The following is a 12,215-nucleotide window of genomic DNA, read 5'->3' as shown; positions in this document are numbered from 1 at the left end:
TAATATCTTCTGCCTTGTCACTAATATTTTTATTTATGTTATTGAAATGGAGGTTATTATCAAATCTGTTAAAAATTTCATACACATGTATATAGTTGACAGAGAGAAAAGGGTTCATTTGAAGGAAATATGTATCTGAGAAAGAGCATAAAATGAAGAGAATTCCTAGCTAATGCTATCCCACATATTTTGAATTTTAAAATGAGAGAAGAGAGACAGCAAATTCTGCACATCAGTTTTCCTCTCTTTATTGTCTGATTTTAGAGAGAAAAAAAATGAAGATATCTGTTCAAATATAGTGAGAGAAAAAGGACTTCACCATGGTAGCCTTACATGCTTATCATTAAAATTACCATGGAAAAATCCAAGTAGAAGGTAGATTTGCACAACTGACCAAAAGATGTTATGAAAGCAGAACCATTAACTTGGAAAGGCAGAGGCACAAGAAAACTGCAAAATATTGAGTGGTAGATGATACCATAATTTTTTTTTACATTTTTTTGGTAACAAAGAGGTTCTAGAAAGGCTTCAAAACTTTTTAAATGTGGTCAAGTCAATATTTATTTTGAAAATGCCTGAGGCTTTCCCACTAACTTAACTAAAATATGCAGACTATCACAATAATTACTACTTGCCGTGAGTAGAAATTTGACTGAAAATGCATTAGGGAGAAATAGAAAACAAGTTTCTAGTTCCCATCCTCATTTTTTCTCAAACCCTCAGGTATTTGGATTTCACAGGAAGAAAAGGCAGATCTCATTACATCTAGTTTTGATATTTTGTCATGCAGTTAGGGGAATAAACCTGTACCTGGATTAGGCAAGTGCCATCAATGTAGTGTGTAGGTGGAACTGTTAATCCCCCGTGGCTTCCCTTACAGCAGTACTAAGCAGAGTCACATCACTTCGCTAAGCAGCTTTAGGAGGTTTGTGTGCTCAGCAAAGCCAAGGCATTCTGAATTGCTGAAGAAGTACTTTTACTCAGTAAGACTAAGTATCCCTTTGTCTTATAACTACAGCAGGAATGTGCCTTTCTTTGTAGGAGCTGGTTTTTACTTCTTAATGCTCACTTGTAGCAGGTTTAGCACACTGTAGTTATACACCCATCTCTGAGCACAGGGACAGCTGTGCACAGTGGGAAAGGTTACCAGGAGCAGTTTACAGTAGAGATCTCTTGCTGTCTTTGCTGATACTGAATATTGAAGATGTATTAGCACAACATTTTCCCTAGGAAATCTAAACCCCTTTTTTTTTTTTCATTAGAGCCTCAACACCTTCAGTACTCCAGAACTATAGCAAGAAGGATATATTTTCCCTGGAAAGTTAAAGAAACAATTCTTGTTTTCTGTTGATGGCTCCCTGTACATTTCACTGGGTTTCACATCACTCTGAACATTATAGCAATACCTTTCTCCACACATTGTTCTCACTATTAACTCTTAGTGAGATGGCTGCAACCCCTGCTTAATCAGTTGAATAGCATACAAGCGATGCTCTGACGGAGCCCACTGCAAACAGCATTAAATTGCTAGCTTGGCACACGTTCACTGTTCAAAGGATCAAATTCTCACCATCTCAGCAGTTGCCAAAAGAAAAATAGGTCATATAGAGGTGTCTGATGAAGAGGTAAACTGTTTTGAAATATACCTAAACAACATATTTACAAAAATGAGTTAAATGTTCTATTAGTACACAAAGAATCAGCAGAACCCAGAATTGATTATACTTTTTAATGCAGGAATAATGAATTAAATGGCCTTATTTGGCTTGACAGTTTTAGCCCAAGGTAGGTCTGTAGTTCACACTAGTTGATTCATCAATATTTATGTTAAATGGGGAAAGGGGTAAAATTAGAAAGTTACCTAGAGTATTTGAGAATAATTTACTGCATCATTCAATATGAAGCAGATACATTACCTAGATGTATTATTAGAAAATGGGAAGAATTTATTTGTTGCCACAGAGACAGAAATATTCTGCTTGATATAAAAGCTCTCTTCAATCTCTTCTGAAGAGGTATCTCACTCCCATGCATCCGATTTATTAAACATATATAAATCATAGTACATCATAGGGAATTTGAGAATGAAATGAATGAGATGGGTTGACAGTTTTCTAACAGGAAGATTCAATAGAGAGGAAATCATGGAATCAAAGATTAAAGCATTAAAGAAACCACATAAATCTCTGTTAAAGAAATCTTTATGCCTAGCTTATAACACTAGTAAGAGAGTTAAAAAAATACAGGGAATCAATGCATAGGGAAAAGTTATGGCATAGCCTGACAAATGATTGTCTATTCTGACCAATTTTTAGAACACTTACCAGGAATTAGAACAGCAATTTTGGCATACCTTAGTGCTACAACATGATATAATTTTAGTAAGTCTGTTATACACAGCCTGCCATGTGAATACCATGCTCTCCTTTGATCTGGTTCACCACCCAGCAGAAAACTAACAGAAGACAGTTGTTTCATAATAGGTACTGAAATTGCTGTCTTCTTTGTAGGACCCCCTCAAAAATTTTAATATATTTTAGAATGAGAAAAGACAGACAGCAAATCTACCTAGCATAGCTGTGCAAAGCTTGAGTCATTATCCTTCCCAGAAAGACACTGTACAAATTAATTTCTCAAATCTTCCTTCTAATGGGCCAGGGGATGGCTTTTACATCTTCAATGTCTCAGACGAAACTGGAGTTTGTTTGCCTACTTACCATTTGGATTGGTGGGGGTTTTGGATTGTTTTGGGAGGGGGTTTGTTTTGGTGGAAGCAAACACTGAAATAGATCATGAGTTTAAAGGCTTTTAATTCAGACACACTCTGTGGACAGTGAAAAATTGCTGGTGTTGTCTGGCTGAATTTCTTAGGAAGCATTCCAAGAGTAGACGAAGCCTGCACTTACAGTTTCTTCATAGCATTTAATCTTAATATATTGTGCTGGGGACAGTACCGCCCAATAAACTATAGTACAGTGAGGTTATGCTAATTAAGTGGAAGTGGATTTCTTGTTTGATTAGACTGTATCTGGTTGATCTGTGATGGGGATGACAGCAACAGTAATCTAATCTCATCCACCAACCCATCTGGTATTTCTAATGTGTTTATTGTGCTGTTGTATATATATCATCAATCATGGATGTAAAATATGTAAATACTGCAAACATAAATAAGGGATGACATATTAATTGAGCAACATGCAAATTGCTAGATTTACAGTGCTGGGAAGTGGGTGCTCTAGGGAACTTCTCATTACAGATCAGCTGCTGATATGCAGCTATTAACACCCAGCTGCTTTCTTCTACCACAGAGAGCTTTGTGGTGATACCAACTGCTGCTTAGCACTACACAAGAAATGGCTTAGTACTGCACAGTCTGCACTGAAAAAATCTTTACTGGACACTTAAATGTGGTTCTGGAAAACAGTTGCAAGAAGAGGGATGAAACAAGGTCCAGCACTGTTTCATACACATTAAACTAATTTACTCTCTTGAAACTTGCTTTTGCAGAGAACCCTCAGTTACAAAAGTGGTCAATGCATCACTATTTTCTCTCGCTTTATTCTTTGTTACTGCCTGCTTTGAGGCATCTGCATACTCACTCAGTCTTTCTTTTCAGATAATTAGTCTTCAAAATAAGCGCTGTACTGTCCCTCGGGCTTTAACTATTAAAGTCTCCTTACTGCTCTTCAGTCTTATCACCATGTCTTATTTAGCTTTATGCACTTATCTCCCTGCTCCAGCCTTATCAGGCAATTCTTTTGTGACAAGAATTCAGGGACAGTTCTATTGCAGTTGCATTATTTTCAGCATCTATATAATGTTATCAGCCTAATGAAATCAGATATTTGCTAGAATGGAGATCTTAATTCCTTTTTCAGGTGCTTAGCTATTTTGCATACACTCTCCTTTCTCCAACTTCGTAATTGAAAGGATTTGTTTTGCATCTTCCTTCAACTTACATCTTTATTTTTATTTTCCGTGCATTTCAGCCCCTGTCAAACACTCCGACATGACCAGAAGTTTTATTTTGTACTTCCTTTATATTTTAAAACTTAAACCAACAGTTTAAAACTATCTGATGCATGAAGATAAGAATTGCTTTAATTTCTGTTTGCTTTTTATGATTCAAGAGTCTTAATAATGTGAAAGAATATTTTTGACGTTAAAAGATAGAACACCCTTTAAATCAACAAAATTCTTTTAAAAATGTACATTCTAGAAGAAAAAAATCTTTATATACAAAATATTATGTTTAATTAGATTATTTAAAAGCATTATATGTGTAAAAATAATTAAGAGAAGTTCTGAAAGAAGCATTATGTAAGTATTTCTTAAAACATTTCAGAAGCACATTTTACCTGCTCTGCACATCAGCAGAAACAGAGCGTTTGCTTTGGTGATCTGGCAGCGATCAGGGAAAATTATTGTACCATGGGGAATTTTTATGAAATATTAATTCAATTAAGTTTTCAAAACCCTCTGAGCCATTCAGCTACTGAGTCAAAATGAGAATATTATAGGAGCAGAGACATTGTTTTTATGATGATGCATGCAAGCAGATTTCTTAAACAAGTACACTTTTTGACTCAGAGATTGACCTAACAACAATATGATGTTATAGGCTTATTACTCAGCCTGGAATTCCGCAAATCTTTCCGTTGCCTTTGCTGTGCTAGACCTGCAATTCGCTTTTCTCTCAGTAAAGTTGTTATGATGTTACATGGCCAGAGCTACTGCTCTGAATGAGGGTGCTGTGGTTTGCTGGGTGTTCAAACTTGTGTTGGAATGCACAACATTGAACCTTCCAATCTGGCCATTTCTCATTCTACTTGGCATACTTTTAATTTTTTTTTTAAACTAAGTTTAGTGCCACTGTGATGCTCTATATTGAGGGTTTTATCTGCTTTCTTTTATTTTCTTGGTTCCAATGAAGAATAGAGACTTTTCTTCTGGAGCAGGTTTCAAGGCTCTATTAAGACCTTTTCCCCATATTGATATAATAGAGCTCTCAGATTCAAAAACCACCATTATGGGCCTGGCTAAAAGTCCACTTAGTCTGATTTTTTCTGTGTACAAATAAGGATATTTACAAATACTTCATACAAGAAAGGAAGAAATAAAGGACATAGAGATCACTTTTCTTTAAGAGCTCATTTTATCGCTTAATAATTTTATTATAAAAGTACATTTTATCTTAAAAGTTTATGGTGCAGCTTTTTGCTTTTAATTGCTTCTCAAAGAAATTTTGACATGCTTTAGTAATTCATTTGCACTAGTTTGCACATAAATTTTTATTTTTCTCATTTGAATAGGAAAGGATTTTAAGTTGGTTTAGATTTTTTTTAGCCAGTAAAATCAGTTGCATATTTTACTCTATTTATTCTTGACTGTGCTGGATTTTTTTCTAAACCTTTGTAAATCTTTCTATAATTTTACATCTTTGTACCTGTCCTCCAACTTGAAATGTGTCCTTCCTCTTGAAATGTTTAAACAGTCTCTCTGTTGACATTTACACTATGATAACTCTATTATAAAGTGGCTATTCTGGAAGCATGAAATGTGAACTACTGACGACTAAGTATTTTTTTTTCCCTTTTTTGAGATCTCCACTTTGAAAATGAAAGAAAGTGAAAATGTTAAAAGACAAAGAAACCAATATTAAATATTGAGACTAATACCTTTATGCTAAATGATGTATATATCTCTATTTGAAAAAATAACAATAAATTAATTAGTATTTATACTTCACAACAGTGAAGCAAGAGGTCTTGCAGTTGATTCAATGCATGCATTCAGTGCTAGTGATGCATCTGACTTTGAAGAGGAAGAACTGGTGTTTGATTTCTGTGCTCCTGTGTGATTCCAGGCCCATGGGTGTACACTGCACATTTGCTGGCAAGAAAGCTCACACCTCTGGCTGGCTCTAAGCATTCACTCCCCAGGCGCTGGGGGTGGCTGCAGAGAGCCTGACTGAGGCTGCCTTGGTGCCTCCTCAGTGTGTGATTCCCACCATGGGCCTGCCAGGAGTTAACAATTTTTGAGAGCACCACTGCTGACCCTCTATGTGCACTGCTATCCCAATATGGATTGATCAGGACAAGCCACCACCAACCTGAAAAAGTTCAAAATGGCTTTAGCAAAGATAGCAGTCTTCTGTTGCTTGTACAACCATCTGTACTTCCTTCAGCAACTTCCCTCAGGTGCAAAGGTTCTTCATTGTTCATTCTGCCATTGCATTGCAACTGCTACATTTTTGTAATATTTTATGCCTGACTACTTCAATATCTTTAATATAAAATTATTTTTTCTGAGCAAATTTTTTACAAAGCTATTCAAGATGTATACAGAATTTATTCTGAAGATGTTATTTTTGCCATATTTTGACCCTTATTTAAAATGCAACAAAGGATAGTAATGAGAAATATAATGGCATAAATTTCTTGTATATCATCTAAACAATGACCATTTGACTGTAAAAATATTAACATCACTTGTACAGAAATCTTATTTTTTTTTTTTTTTTTTTTTTTTTTTTTTTTTTTTGTTACAAGTTCAAAATAATACTTTAAAATGGTTAAAATTAACAAAATACTTTGGACAGTTGGAGTCACTATCTGTATTTGCTTCTTATCTATCTAAAGTCTGTCTTCTTATCCCTAGATTCATGCCACATAAGTTTACATAATCAACCACAGTTACTGAATAAAGAACATATTCTCTCTAGTGTCCTTACACCATCAACAAAACAGGCTTATCACCTTCAGAAGTGTATTCAAAGAACTTAACTTGGTAATTTCCTTAGAAGTTGGCTCTTGGTAGCTATTGATCACTGAGGAAACTGTGACTTCCAGAGAAGGCCATACTGTAATCAAGTCAGCACAGGATAATGTCTGTTCCTAAATAGGAAGAATGGAACAATAAAGTCTAAAATAATATGGAAAGGCTTGTCACTAAACTTACTTATTTAAATGGCTTGGAACAATTTACTTACATTTCTCCAATACAGTATATTTCTGATCTGACTATTTCAGAGCACCAAAAGTGATTCAATCATGGTATTAGTCCTAATGTAGGGGTATTCAAACTCAAAATCCTTATAGGAGAGAACAGCTTTTACTATATCTTCAAACTGTAGAACACGAAAATGATACAAAAATGAGGATGTTTCTGATTAGAAAACTGAAAGGGTAAGTTGAATTTCTAACATATAAACACTGGAAACTGTTTAACGTAACAGTAACATTAGCAAACAGAAATCATCAAAGGAAAAAGTCATGAAAAGGGAAAAATAAACCATCAAGATGATTAAATGTCTCAGTAAAAAAAGGTGAATAGAGGCAAAAAGATAGCCTTCAACAAATGGAAATTGTGTTCAAACAAAGAAAACATGATAGACGTATTCTGGAAAAGCAATCATAAAACGAGTTGAATAAAAATTATAACAAAAAACTATTTGCAGAAAATAATTTTAAAGGTTGAAAAAATAAAAATATTTTCTATATATCTGACTGCAGTAAATGAAGGGAGACAGGTGCCTGTGAAGAACAATCCAGAAAAGACACATCTTCAGTGTGCTTTGAGAATGAGGGAGAAGAGTAGTATCACTCTCTGGGACTGACATGCCTGAACCATCTATTAGAAATCCTGTCTATGATGAAAAACAGCAAGGAGTCAATCACCTTAGAGATGACAGCTGGTGCAGAGCATTCTTCTGTCAGGAATGGAAGAAGGTTTTGCTTTTACTCCTTTCTGAGTAATAAGTCATGATTTTTGCACCTGCTTAACTTAGATGCTTTTCCATACCACAGACTGAAATCCATAGAGGGTTTTCTCTCCTGGCTTGTAGTCAGGGAATTTGAAAATCAGGAGAAAGGCAGTGGTTTCTGGCAACTCTCTTGGGTGTCTCCTTCCTCAACTTCTCCAGTTCAAGAGCCTCATTTGCCATCCTGGGACTCAGAGTCACCTACACCTCCCCTCGGGGCAGTGAGAAGAAAAGGGGAAGGGAAGAAGTGTGACACAGGGGAAGAACAGGAGGATCTTCTCAGAGATGAAGGCTTTCTGGTGATGCAGCTGTTAGGGTGAGATTGTAGAGGAAACATAATTCCTTGCTGCTATATATGTCTATGCACTGTCTGCAGTAAGTGCTCAGTGGAGATCAGTTACTGCCTTTTCTTGGTTGTCAACCAAAATTTCACACCTTCACAAATGTATATTTTTTTTTTTATCATGTATATAGTAAATTTAGTATTCAAGTTCTTGCTAGAATAGAGTTGGAAGTTTCTCAGTGACTGGATTATTCTGACAATATTTGTTCAGACTGGTATCAGTGACTCCTGTATTAAAGCTAAACGTGGTTGCCCTAACAATATTTCAAACACAGCTCAGTTAGCAGCTTGTTGTTGCAATAGCTTTATAACTGTTATAAGGTAAATCTCCCAATTAATTTAATTTACATCCTGATTACAAATAGAATATTGCACTGCACCTATCTCAAAGCACTTAAATATCAAACATGGAGGTGGGTACTTCCACTGTAACGATTGGATTTTTCATTTTTTTTCTCCTGACATTCAAATGTCTATTTTTACTTCCTTTTTTTTTTCCTCACACTTGAAAGCATGAAAGATTCTTCTTTGATGTTCATGTTTCTATATTTAGGAATATTAATTTCTCAGAAGTTATTGGAAGTTACAGAAATTAATCTTTCTCATGGTATCACTGTCTCCTTGAGCCTACATCCATTCATCCATTCAAAGAAATAAGAAATAACCTTTTTAATATAATGTGTCATTACATTTTTATTATCTCCTTTCTATTGAGCTTGAAATTTGCAGTATTTTTCTTTTTGCGAAATTGGGCTGAAAAGCGCCACTTAGCTACTACAGAAATTAAAGTCACTAGGTATGCATGTGCAGCCTGACTAAAATTTACTTCAATTAATGGGTGTGCTAGTAATAAAAATAAGAGACATTTAGAAAAACAGGCTTGCCACATCCATACACTCCAAGAATTAAAAGTTTACAATTTCTGGATCATATTTTTCTACTTTTCTCACTTAAGGTAGTCCTAGGAAACACAAGGCTTTATCTGAAGAATCAATGTCTCTTCAGCTCTGGGTGTGACTTATATCAGAGTCTATCCAAGCATTATTTAAATGACTTCTCTTCCCCATCCAGGCTTGATGACTGTTATTCACCATTATGTCTGTTTCTTCCAGGATAACATTATGTAAGGAAGAGACATTGTGACTTGTTGAAATGCAACAGTGCCAGAGTTGCAGTGCCAGAGCTGATTTTAAGCATCCTCAAGATGTAATGAAAGATATTTTCTGTTCTCTTAGTAATTGTCACTAGTAGTTGTAAGAGAAAGGTCTAGTACAATGACTAGGACAAGGCCTGAGATTAAGATAATTGAAAAGGATATGAAAAACTACTGGGGTGATTTAGAGGAGGTTATATGACAAGTAGCTGAACTTCATGGGTGATTGGAAAGAAATGCTACATTTTTTTGAAAAGCTAAGTCTTGGAAATCCAACTCAGTCTAGAAAACAGTATCAGTGACGTTATCTTGGGCAACATCATTACTGGGAATAGGAATATCAAAGTTTGAAACAGATGTAATCCCAGGAAACAATGGTGAGAAGAAAGGAAGGGTGGAAAGCAGGGTCATATCAAAAACATGTGGCTGGTGTTCTTTGGATAATCTGCTGGACTGCCCTGAATCTCCTGATCACAAAAGCTTGAATGGGGGAAAACTGCCCTGTTTTTCTGACCATATCATATGAGATGAACTCATTCTGTAGTCAAGACAGGGGTGGTGGGATGCTGGCATTCTGGACAGATGGACTGAGCGCCTGGTGTCACCAGCTTGTAGGCCTGCTGGCATCTGCACTTTCTGATAGTAACTAAGTCAGACTTCGGGTTTCTTTGTAATCCTTTGTTTAATTCTGTTTTGTTCTGTTTTAATACCACTAGCCATTGCCAATCTTTCTTTTTCCTCATTTTGTTCACATGAATCCTTTATTCATGTGCATGCTATCTGATACGTAGATGATAAGCTTTCTAATATTTGCATAATACTTCTTATTCAATCACATCTTGGTTTAGATTCACCGGTACAACAAAACCAGCCCGTACAATCCCAGGCCAGATTGATTCATTCACATTTATTTTATGTAGGAAGGAATGAAATATTGCTATGCTTCTTTTCTGATGTATGAAACAAGTGATATTTTACATATTTTTCTTTTTTAAAGGATTTTAAGATCACTGTGTTACTGTGAATAAGTACTGTAAGAACAGCTATAATTAAAGAACACTGCATTTTTTTAAGGAGAGAAACAGCAAATAATTTAAAAAATATTTTAAATGTACAGCTATCAGCAGTTGACAACAACACATGTAAGTCTATACTGAGATAACTACACTTAGTACTTTTAGAAAATGCATCTAATTGTTTGTGAAATGTAAAAGTGGTATAAATGCAAAAGTTAAAACAAAATGTGTAATTTTGTTCTAATGTTTCTTTTTCTGTGAGAATTATATTAGTATCTGAATTTTTAATATATCCAGACACAATAATTTTACATTTTAAAAGAAATGTATTTAAATTGAAATATTGCTGAGATTCTTTATGGCCAAAAGAATATAAGTCTTTCATATTGCGTGTTCTCAGAGAAAAGTCTGAAGAGGTCAGCTGCTGGCCAGGTTTTCAGAATGTCTCAATCATTTTAGCTCTCTTTCATTTTGCAGAGTTATGCTGAATAACACTGGACGAAGCTGCAACATAGTATTTTTTATCAGAAAAGCATCACATGGTTTAACTGTGCTAGTTCAGAGTGCAGAGCTCAAATTTCTATATTTCCTTAAAAGGGAAAAGTGTAAATTAGATGTACAATTACAGTGATAGGAAATATTGTTGCAGCAGGTCCATGGCCGGGTAATATGCAACATAGACTTTGTGTATTACAGAAGGATGATCAATAATCTTTATTAAAAAACTCTTTTATAGACAGTTATGATACAGGTGGACTTGATGGTCCTTCAGTCCAAACACCATCACCATTGGCTAATTAAGAAACCACCCTTTGGTAAAAAAATCTCCATTACTCATTCCACATGTTCACAACACCAGGTACAGCAAATTAAGATAAGAATTGTTTCTCATTCTTTTCTCTGATCTCCTCACATCCCAGAATGATGCCTGGAAAAGTTATGCTTCTCTCTGTGGCCAGAGAGCTGCTGCCACAAGGAAATATAAATCTAATTGTAGCAAATGAGAAGATATTGATGAAAACGACAGTGGCAAATAGTATACATGAATGGTATGCATTGCATGCTGTAAAGCATTTATCTGGCCAATTCCCATTAGGCTGCAAGATAAAAATTTGCCATACAAAGATAGAACAGTTCTGTAGATCCGTTGTACACTGTGCTTCACAATGACACAGTCAGTTGTGCCTCTACACTGGCACCAGGTTAAAGGCAGAGCAAATTGTCGTTTGTATTGGAAGTATGAAGTTCAGCTCTTTTAAGGCAGGACTCCTAGAAGACAGATGTTTCCTGTGAATAAGCAGAAATCTGATGATGAGGCTTGTGTTGTAGAATCTGGGCATTCTAGCCTAACATTTAGCCTTGTACAGGCCTTCTCTATAGTCAATGAGAAAATGGCCAGGGAAATGGTCCCCCTGAGGAGGCAAACCATCTTCTCTGCAAAGATGGAGTTAGCAAGAGGGTCTCTCAGAGGGCACACTTTCTCTTCCTGTCTTTATAGCTACATATCCAGAAGTTGCATGTCTATGCAACTGCTTATAGTTATGTAATAGTGGCATGTATACCTGATGGATAAGATACAGGATATATAAAGCATAGCATTTGTGAATTTTTATTTGTTATACCTCTTTAGCCTTATAAAAACTGATAAATAATTACATTAAATTGCAACTTTTTTCTTCCTCTTTCCTCCAGTTACAGCACATGGAGGTTTTTTGATTACTTAGACTAGATGCCCAGTTACATGACTGAGGTTATGTAAAGGAACTCCAGCAAAATCTAGACATATTATCCCGAATGGGACAAGAGTACATAAAATACAGGGGAAAAATCTCTTACATGTCCTATGTATTAATAATGAGCATACATATTTAGATTAAAAATCTTTTCATATCCCTTATTACTAATAAATAATTCAAAATAATATATTATCTCACTCTT

This window comes from Pyrgilauda ruficollis, unplaced genomic scaffold (genome assembly GCF_017590135.1).
Source record: "Pyrgilauda ruficollis isolate IOZ18807 unplaced genomic scaffold, ASM1759013v1 scaffold27, whole genome shotgun sequence".
Taxonomy (NCBI): domain Eukaryota; kingdom Metazoa; phylum Chordata; class Aves; order Passeriformes; family Passeridae; genus Pyrgilauda; species Pyrgilauda ruficollis.
Note: the sequence above shows the minus strand (reverse complement) of the source record.